Source organism: Panicum virgatum, chromosome 8K (assembly GCF_016808335.1).
Source record: "Panicum virgatum strain AP13 chromosome 8K, P.virgatum_v5, whole genome shotgun sequence".
Classification (NCBI taxonomy): domain Eukaryota; kingdom Viridiplantae; phylum Streptophyta; class Magnoliopsida; order Poales; family Poaceae; genus Panicum; species Panicum virgatum.
This window is the reverse complement of record NC_053143.1, coordinates 15,182,833-15,193,158: the sequence shown is the minus strand read 5'-3', so window position 1 is coordinate 15,193,158 and position 10,326 is coordinate 15,182,833. Positions and strand designations below refer to the sequence as shown.

The 10,326-nt window shown below is 46.3% G+C and overlaps 2 non-coding genes across 2 annotated transcripts; one reads left to right on the top strand and one right to left on the bottom strand.

Annotated features, from left to right (window-relative positions):
• The first annotated feature begins 4,400 nt into the window (after positions 1–4,400).
• LOC120646549 lies at positions 4,401–4,507 on the top strand. Its single transcript, XR_005664453.1, has one exon. It is a non-coding gene; the product is annotated as a small nucleolar RNA R71 (small nucleolar RNA).
• A 5,493-nt stretch (positions 4,508–10,000) lies between these two features.
• On the bottom strand, positions 10,001–10,109 carry LOC120646622. Its single transcript, XR_005664522.1, has one exon. It is a non-coding gene; the product is annotated as a small nucleolar RNA R71 (small nucleolar RNA).
• Positions 10,110–10,326: the final 217 nt, after the last annotated feature.

The following is a 10,326-nucleotide window of genomic DNA, read 5'->3' as shown; positions in this document are numbered from 1 at the left end:
TTGGCTTGAAAATTTTGCAATCCATGGGCGTGAAGCATGTTGAGGCTTTTGGTGATTCGCTTCTCATTGTGCAGCAAGTATCTAAGGTATGCCAATGCTATAACGGTTCATTAAATGCATGTCTTGATAAGTGCCTCAACATTATCTCTTCTTTTGATTAATTTGTTATAAGAAATTTTCCAAGAGAATAAAATGGACAGGCTAACGCTCTGGCTCAGCAAGCATCTGGTTATATTGCTGTAAAGAAAAAGTTCAACATTAGAAAACCGATGCTAGTTAAAGCTGAGTTGCAGGTTCTGGACGAACCAGTCCGACCGATTGCATCTACCGGTCTGACCGCCCAGACCGGTTTGACTGGTCCAGTGACCAGTCTGACCGCTCAGATGGCAGGAAGCACTGGTTCGGCCGCGAAGAAGGCCGAAGATCGATATTGGAGAACTCCTATAATCTCCTATCTTAGAGATCCTAGTCGTGGTGCAGAGAGGAATATTCGGCGTACAACATTCAAGTATGTTCTAATTGATGATGAACTTTATCGTCGAACCACCAAAGATTTACTTCTCAAGTGTTTAGACTCGGATCAGGCCAAAGTTGCTATATGGGAGAAGTTCATGAAGGCATTTGTGGTACTCATCAATCGGCTCCTACAATGAAGTGGTTGCTTAGGAGAGTGGGGTTTTATTGGCCTTCAATGATTTCGGATTGCTTTAGATATTATAAAGGATGTGAAGAATGTCAACGGTTTGGGAATTTACAGTTGGTACCCGCTACGTTAATGCATCCTATCATTAAACCATGGCCGTTCCGAGGTTGGGGGTTGGATTTTATTGAGCAAATTAATCCTCCATCTTCAAAGGGACATCGCTTCGTGTTGGTTTCTACGGATTATTTTACTAAGTGGACCGAAGCGGTTCCTTTAAAGAATATGACACATAGAGAGGTGATTGAGTTTATAACTGGGCATATTATTCATAGATTCGGTATTCCTTAAACTTTGACTACGGATCAAGGTTCTTCATTTATATCAAAGAAGGTGCGTATGTTTATCGAATCTTACAAGATTAAGTTGCTCAATTCATCTCCATATTATGCTCAGGCTAATGGACAGGCCGAGTCAAGCAATAAGGCTTTGATCAAGCTTATCAAGAAGAAAATAGAAGAAAATCCTAAGAGGTGGCATGAGGTACTATCTGAAGCATTATGAGCTCATCGTATATCTCATCATGGTGCTACTAAAGTTACTCCTTTTGAGCTTGTGTATAGTCAAGAGGCCATTTTACCCGTTGAGGTGAATCTGGACGCCTATAGATTAGCTAAGCAAAATGATTTTTCTGCCATTGATTATTATAATTCAATGATGGATAGTATTGATGAAGTGACCGACAAGCGAATGAAGGCTTTAAAAGAGATTGAAAAGGACTAGGTTCGGGTTGCTAGAGCTTACAATAAGAAGGTAAAAGGTAAATCTTTTCAAGTCGGAGATCTAGTTTGGAAGACAATATTGCCTCTTGGGATGAAAAGCAATAAGTTGGTAAATGGTCGCCCAGTTGGGAGGGTCCATATAGAATCATTAAAGTTATCTTCGAGAATTCTTATACGATGGAGACGCTGCAAGGAGATCGTCTACGTAGAGCTATCAATGGGAGATACTTGAAGAAATACTACCCCGGCGTGTTGCAAGATGCATGAGAAGAGGATGGCCGATTTATGAAGATCGCCCTTAGCGGTATTTTTAGGCCTTAGTATTGTATAATATATTTCTGTTGTTTGCTTTTTAGCTTGTAAACTCACTAAAAAGCAGGGGGCATATGTTGACAGCCAAATTTGGCACCTACACAGGCCGACCGGTCGGGCCGACCGGTTTGGTCTGTGCAGTCCGAGTAGAATTAGTGTTTTTGTAAAGAGTCCTTTTGTAATCCTACTCATGAAGGGGTATGTCTTCCCCGGCCTATAAATATAAAGGCTAAGGCTGGTTGAGGTTATTCCCAATCGAATCAATCAAAATATCGCATTACTTTTGTCTCTCAAACCCTAGTCTTTTCCAAAACCTAATTGCTTTCTTCTTTCGTCTCGACGGCGTTTGAAGACGTTCTGAGTGGCCTGCCGATTTCAGAGCAACCCTACGTTCATGAGCTCCGACGGGGTCCCTCCCGAGCTTGCTGTTCTAGGTTTTCAGCGAGGCCTTGCCTGCACCTATGGAGTTGAAGTTAAGAATGAAGGATGGCCCGAAGACTAGCTACCGCTACCCCTTTCTGTTTGCTTCAATTTAGCCCAATGGGCTTGTAATAAAAGATTTTTACTACAAATTCTCTAGATTTGTCATAATTAAACCCATGTTTGTACTATGTTAAGTAAGTATGAACTGATTTACTTCCTGAAATGAGTTCTGTATGTGACAGCTACTGATCTAGGGACTATTACGATGATACAAGGATTCATGTTCTCCTTTTAGAAATCCGGGTTGTTTCAGGAAGGTTCTGGAGAAGTGACTGGTGAACGCGGAGGGGCTAGCGCGGGTGTTGGGGCAGATCTAATGCCCAATCAAAGGTGTGGGGTGCAAAGATCTAGGCGACAACCACTTCCTCTTCACATTTTAATAAGCCGTGGGGAAGAAAGGCGCTGGAGGAAGGAGCATGGATATTTGGTAAGGACCTACTGATATTAGTAGAATTTGACGAGACCAAAACCGTTGAAGAGATGGAATTTGCTTTTGTTCCGATCTAAGTGAGGGTCTGTTGGCGCCTACCAACGTCACCACCGGGAAACAGCAATGACGCCCGCAGACGCCAATTGGGGTGTCAGGTATTTCATGAACCACGAATAAATCCGCAAGCGCATGGAATACCGCTGTAGCATTTTACCCGAGAGTATACCGGGGTATCATTTATATTCCCGCAGGGAAGACAGTGAGTGAATAGATATAGACTAGTTGATGAACTTTATCTAGATTGGATATTCTCATGCATAAATAGGGGTAAGATAATAAAATGGTAGGAGGTAGTGTGACACACACACAAACTACCCTCTTGGATAAATAAATAAAAGAAAGATAAAAGATGCTCAAGGCCGGAAGCAAGGCAGAAGTTAGAGCTCGAGTCAACTGTGCTAGGCTAGCTATATCTATACTTTCTCATTGGTTAGCTCGTCAGAGATTAAACTACACAACAGGGAGATCGCTATCGAAGCAACGGGAGGAGCCCGTACACCCTGTGACTATATGTACCTCCCTACATCAATTCTAGCGTTTATATCCTTGAGGAATGGTCGCCCAAGTATGAGCGGGATTCCAAGATCTCCTTCCATATCAAGGACTACAAAGTCCACTAATATGTAGGTATTCTTGATCTTTACCATTAACCTTTCCACAACTCCTTCTGGATATCTTATCGTGGAGTCCACCAGCTGAACACACATAGTGGTAGGGGAAATTGATGGATAGTCTAGCTTCTCGAATGCTACCTTGGGCATGATGTTGACACTGGCTCCAAGGTCACAAACGGCATGATCAAATTCACAATCAAAGATTGAGCAGCTGATCACTGGGGTTCCGGGATCTTCTCTTATTGTAGCGGCTAACTCGCCCTATGCACCTCTTCTTGGGCGTGTGAGCTTCTCTGCATAGCTGAGGGCTGTCCTGCTAAGTGGCTCTTTCCACATAGCATTGATGACATTTACGCTCTCTAGAATTGATTCGGGTTGCCCCAGAATCTTCCGTAGTTCAGCAGCAGGTGTAGCAGCTAGTTGAGCCAATTGAGTTTCTAGCGCCTTATTGAAACTCAGCTGGTTCTTCATAGCCGTGGAGAATCCGTCCATCTTAGCATGGATGGTCTCTATAGATTTGTCTATAGTGGCCAATTTCTTCTGAAGGGACTCATTGATCTTCGCTTGGCCGTAGACAAGATCTCTCAAGGTAGGCTAGTTTGGATTGAAAGAATTTGAATTTCCATTGCCTCCTTGGTAGTAAGGGCGTGGTTGATTCCACCCCTGACCTCCTTGTGGACGAAACCCAATGTTGCCATTGAGGAATAGAGCTTCCTCTTGGGTTTCTGGGCAATTGTCGTCCGAATGTCCAACATTCCCGCAGACCTCGCATGTCATGCGAGTTTCCAAGGCCTGAAGAGTTTGCAATTGAGCCTTATCTTTGGAATAGTCCTTAAATTTCTTGAGGAGGAGATCAATCTTCATAGCGAGCATGTCGGCCTCCTTGACGGAGTGCATACCTCGTTGGCGCAGTTGGAGGCGATCATCGCTCCAATCTTGGTTGGAAACCATTTTCTCGATCAATGATGTAGCTCTTTCAATGGTCAGAGAAGAAAGCTCCACCCGCAGCGGCATCCACATGATCACGGGATGACTGTGTCAACCCGTTGTAGAAGTTCTTTAGAATGAGCCAATTGTGCATTCCGTGGTGCGGACACGCCAGAATGTACTCCTGAAGTCTCTCCCAAGCTTCAGGAATTGACTCATTTGATGTCTACTGGAAGTTCGAAATCCGACCACGAAGAGCATTGGTTTTGCCCGTCGGGAAGAACTTCGAGAGGAACGCCTTGGCACATTTGTCCCAAGTATCCACAACAGCTTTGTTAGCGTAAAACCATTGCTTCACTCTCCCCAAGAGAGAGAACACAAACAGACGGAGTCGGATTGCATCTTGCGATACACCCTTGATAACAAAAGTACTGCAGAGCTCCAGGAACTGCTGGAGATGAGCACTGGCATCCTCATTAGCCTTGCCACAGAAAGGGCTGGCCTGCACCATCGTAATGAGACCCGTCTTGATCTCGAAATTTTCCCCTCTGGTGTTAACCTCGGACCCGGTAGGAACCTGGTTAGCAAACGGAGCAGAGTAATCACGGAGTATCTTCTGGGCCATAGCTCTAGGAGCTGACCATGATGCGCTGACTGGTTCGGCTACCGAGAGTGAGCTCTGAGGTGATACGAGACGAGCTCGTGTCCTTCTCAAAAGTGACTCGGGATCGGAATGAAAGTTTTGCGGCAAGTCGAAACCAGTCATACACTACCCTATTTTCATATCAACAAAGACAAGAAAACAAAGCCAAGTTAGCCTGTTTAGCAAGCGAATACCAATTTCGATTTTGTTCATAACTTTGTCTATATACTTCAATCTGTGCCTTCCCCGGCAAGGCAACGGCGCCAAAAATGCTTGTTGGCGCCTACCAACGTCACCACCGGGAAATAGCTCGGTTTAGGTTTAGTGCATCTATTGGCTTTTATAACATTCTTATTATTTGTTGACGGTGCTTAAGTGCCATTTTCACCCGTCAACGATACTCAATAATAAAGGAAAACTACATGCCTTACTCACATATTTGTATCACTAACCTTGCTCCATAGTAGTTTTCGAGTTTTGTACATTTCAGATGAGCAAGAGCGGAATAAGATGAAAATACGCAGCAGACGCCACATAACTACGCAGAAGATCGCATCCGGCGTCACCCACTTACGAAGAGGGCCCATCTGGAGGAGCAAACGGGCGCGCCACGCATAATGCATACAAGGAAAGATACAAGGGCCCACCTGTCAGCCTGCCAGAGGAGGATATGGACGAGGGCCTGCCAGGTGGGGTCGGACGACCCCCTGGGTCGGCCGAACCTGGCCTGGCTTCCGTCCAGGCGCACTTCGAGGAGGAGTGGCTGCCAAGGCACCTGATCACCTTCCATATGTGCGTTGGCGGGAAACCGACCTCCACCCACCTCAACACACACACACACACTTCATTCCATTCTCTCCAAGAAGGCTCTCCTCTCTCTTGCTCTCTTAGCTAGGTAGTGGAGCTAGGCTAGTTCTTCTTTAGCGAGCAAGTCATCCTCGGAGTCGTTGAGCAATCCTCGGCTCCCGGTATGGCTTTGTATCCGATTTGTCAGACTTTTATTCATAATATAGAGATATGTCATGGTTGCTTTACTATCTTGATAGTTTATCAATCCATGCTTAGTTCATTCATGAGTTATGCTAAGGTCTTGGTTAGGCTAGATGATCCGGGTATGGATAGAGGTTCATTGTGCTTTCGGGCTTGCTCTAGTGTTTTACTCGTCCATCCGAAGAGTGGGAGACCTGGGGGCACTAGAGTAGTGACTTCATACACCGGCGTGGTGCTCAGGTATGCGGGATCCTTCGGATATGATTGTTGGTGCTCCTTAAGTACCCATTTTATTATATGATTAGGAGTGGTTTTGGTAAATTCTTCGGGATAATTCATGTACTAACCCGCCACTTGGCACCCGAACTTGACCGTTTTTGATTTTGTCCTGGATTTTGGAGCATGTTGTGTTTTGACAGGAAATTGGACATTTTCGGAGATGTTTTGATGCATGGTCACAACTGGGCTAAGATGAGGAATAAGGAGAAGAGGCCGCACGCGAAAGATGGGACCGAAAGGGGCCAGAAAGGGCCCAGGCCGGCCGGCCTGGGGCCCTCTGAGCCGGCAGGCCTAGCCCATTCCGGGGCCCAATCAGCCTCAATTTTCTTCAGCGCGAAGTATGCGTCAACCCTAATCTATGTTTTACCAAAACCGTCGACCAGAACCGCCTATATATACCCCGAAGCCGCCGTCAAAGGGAGAGGGTAGAGAGATTCGGAAGAGAGCACCCAGAGACGAGTTTAAGAGATCCATTCGAGTTAGACACAAGAGAAAGGCGACGCCGGAGGCCTCATCGTCCGTCGGCGCCGCTGCAAGTTGGAGGACAGCAAGGTATCCATCCCTTGCCGGAGATTTCGTCACCATGATCGACTACGCTTCGCTTAGCTTCATGGGGTAAAGTCCTCATTTGTTCATGGGGTTGTAAGGAGATCTTGTGTTGTAATTGCCGAATCCTTTATGAGATTGATCTATCACGATTCTTGTTGATGATGCTTTGATGCCTAATAGTTCGCGACTTGGCTTTGGGTTTGCTTTGCTCTTGCATGGTTTACTTAGATTACATCAACTATCGTGTTCTTGTTGATTCGTTACCGATTATCCTCGTGTAGTGACAGTATGCGGGAGGGAAAGGTTTTGATCTTGGAACACACCTTTGGTAGATTAGATCCATTCTTCGTTGCTCGGCGATTACATCTCTAGTGATCCTAGACCCTATGGACAAATGCTCTTCATATCTTGTGCACACACCTATCATTGCTCACTAGTCTAGATTAGATTAGATTGGTTAGATTAGATCTATTTCACACTCAATCACTCAATATAGATCTTTTACCAACGTCATTAGTGTTTAGTTAAGCATAGTAATACACTTGTTCCGTGGATTGATAAACCTTGGGGGAATACTCTAGGGGAAAAGCTACACGATCTGTGCGCTTGCGGTACGTAAATTGGTGCTCTAAGGAGCGTCAACAATGATCGTGCTCCACAGTGTGACTAGGGTAGACGGCAGGTGGTGATAGCCTTGTCCGTCCGGCGTAACAGTGGTGTTGCGTTTAGCGTACTCCCCGATGTTCGGGTTCGGTGTAGGAGTTCATGCAAAGAGGTAACGGAACTGGGCATTCTCCAGTGCGGGACCATCTCCCCGCTATCCCATTTTCCTGGCACCTACAGTCCTAACCATGTCCTAACATGACCCCTGCTTTGAATAGAAGCACTAGGACACCTAACTTGGCCTAAGCTCCAGCTGACTTAATGTAGAGTAGAGTAGTTCCTTTGTTTTGTCGTTTCTCTCTTTTATTCCTTCCTCTTGGAGTTAGGATGTGTGATGTGTCTGTTGACGTTGCTTAAGTGCCATTTTCACCCGTCAACTATACTCAATAATAAAAGAAAACTACATGCCTTACTCACATATTTGTATCACTAACCTCGCTCCACAGTTATTTTCGAGTTTTGTACATTTCAGATGAGAAGGAGAGGAATAAGATGAAAACATGCAGCAGACGCCATACAACTACGCAGAATATCGCATCCGGTGTCACACCCTTACAAAGAGGGCCCACATGTCAGAGGAAACGGGGCCTCCACGCAAGATGCACCAGAGGATAAGGATAAGGATCAAAGAATATACCATCCAGCAGAAGATTAGGCCGAGAGGCTGCCAAGTGGGGTCGGCCGAGCCTGGCCTGGTTCCCGTCCAGGTGCACTTTGAGGAGGAGTGGCTGCCAAGGCACCTGATCACCTTCCATATGTGCATTGGCGGGAAACCGACCTCTAGAGCTATAAATAGGCCTCTCCTCCACCCCCCTCAACAAACACACACACACACACACTTCATTCCATTCTCTCCAAGAAGGCTCTCCTATCTCTTGCTCTCTTAGCTAGGTAGTGGAGCTAGGCTAGTTCTCTTTAGCGAGCAAGTCGTCCTCGGGGTCGTTGAGCAATCCTCGGCTCCTGGTATGGCTTTGTATTCGACTTGTTAGACTTCTATTCATAATATAGAGTTTTGCCATGGTTGCTTTACTATCTTGATAGTTTATCAATCCAAGCTTAGTTCGTTCATAAGTTATGCTACAGGTCTTGGGTAGGCCAGGTGATCCGGGTACGGATAGAGGTTCGTTGTACTTTCGGGCTTGCTCTAGTGTTTTACTCGTCCATCCGAAGGGTGGGAGACCTAGGGGCACTAGAGTAGTGACTTCATACACGAGCGTGCTGCTCGGGTATGCAGGATCCTTCGGATATGACCATGCTCCACGGTGTGACTGGGGTAGACGGCAGGTGGTGACAGCCCTGTCCGTCCGGCGTAACAGCGGTGTTGCGTTTAGCGTACTCCCTGACGTTCGGGTTCGGTGTAGGAGTTCATGCAAAGAGGTAACGGGACTGGATGTACTCCGGTGCGGGACCTTCTATCCGCTATCCCATTTTTTTGGCACCTGCAGTCCTAACCATGATCTAACAAGACCCCAGCTTTGGATAGAAGCACTGGGACACCTAACCTAGCCTAAGCTCTAGCTGACTTGACGTAGGATAGAGTAGTTCTTTGTTTTATAGTTTCTCCCCTTTATTCCTTCCTCTTGGAGTGTGGATGTGTGCTATGTTGCACTACCCTTGCTTATTCTTTATCTGTACTTAGCCCTGTTAGAGTATTGCCTATTGCTTGAGGCACAATGTCATGGTTAATGTTGAGCACAATACCTTTGCCGCTGCCATCCTTTGGGACACAAATAAATAATGATACCCTTACTCTCCGGGTGAAATGCTACAACGGTATATCCGTGCACTTGCGGATCCATATGTAATCGTATTGATTATACCACAAGAGTGGCACCCCTTGGGTGCAGTTGCTAGGATGGGTTCGGCACCCTCATTTCTAGTGATTGCACTAAGGACTGCCAACAGGCATTTCTGGTGCTGTTGCTAAGGATTAACCATTCCTAGTGATTACGCTAAGAAATATCAACAAGCATTTCTGGCGCCGTTGCCGGGGATGGCATGTGAACAAAGATATTGTGCTGATATTAACTTAGACCTTGTACTCAGGATATAGTCTTTACTCTTTCAGGCTAATGTCACTTTATGTCTTCTTTTATTTTTGATTTGAAAGAAGACAGGGGTAGTACATGACTGGTTTCTCCCTGCCGGAAAACTACACAGACAATCCAGAGAGGCTCGTGAGAAGGGCACGACCTCGCGTCGTTCCTCCTCTCGCTATCCTCCCGGCACAGGAACCCATTTTGGAAGCACCACTCGTTCTTGATGCTATGGCTGAAAAGACTCTCCGCAAGTTCTCCGTCCCCTCCACCGACAATGTGGCCACTGGCTCCAACATCAATGTCGGGGACATGAACTTCGAGCTCAAATAAAGCCTCATTAACATGGTGCGGGCTAGCCCATTCTGTGGCAAGCCAAATGAGGACGCAAATGCACATTTACCTAATTTTCTGGAGCTCTGTGACACCGTTGTCATACGGGGTGTCGCCGCCGACGTTGTCAAGCTTCGTTTGTTTCCCTTTTCCCCCCTAGGGAAGGCGAAATAGTGGTTTTATAAAGAAAAGGACATCGACACCTGGGCCAAATGCTCCAAGGCATTCCTGGCAAAATTCTTCCCGCTGGGCAAAACAAATGCCCTGTGCGGGAGAATTTCAAGTTTCCAGCAGACAGGGATGGAATCCATCCCAGAAGCTTGGGAGAGGCTGCAGGAATACATCCTGGCCTATCCTCATCATGGCATGGACGAGTGCCTCGTCCTACAAAGCTTCTACAACGGGTTCACAACGACATCTCGAGCCAACATTGATGCTGCTGCTGGAGGAGCCTTCCTCGACCTGACTATCGCCAAAGCAAAAGAATTGGTCGAGAAGATGGTCTCCAATCAGGGGTGGAGCGATGAACGACTCCAACCTCGCACCAAGGGCACACATATCGTCAAGGAGATGGATATGATTGTT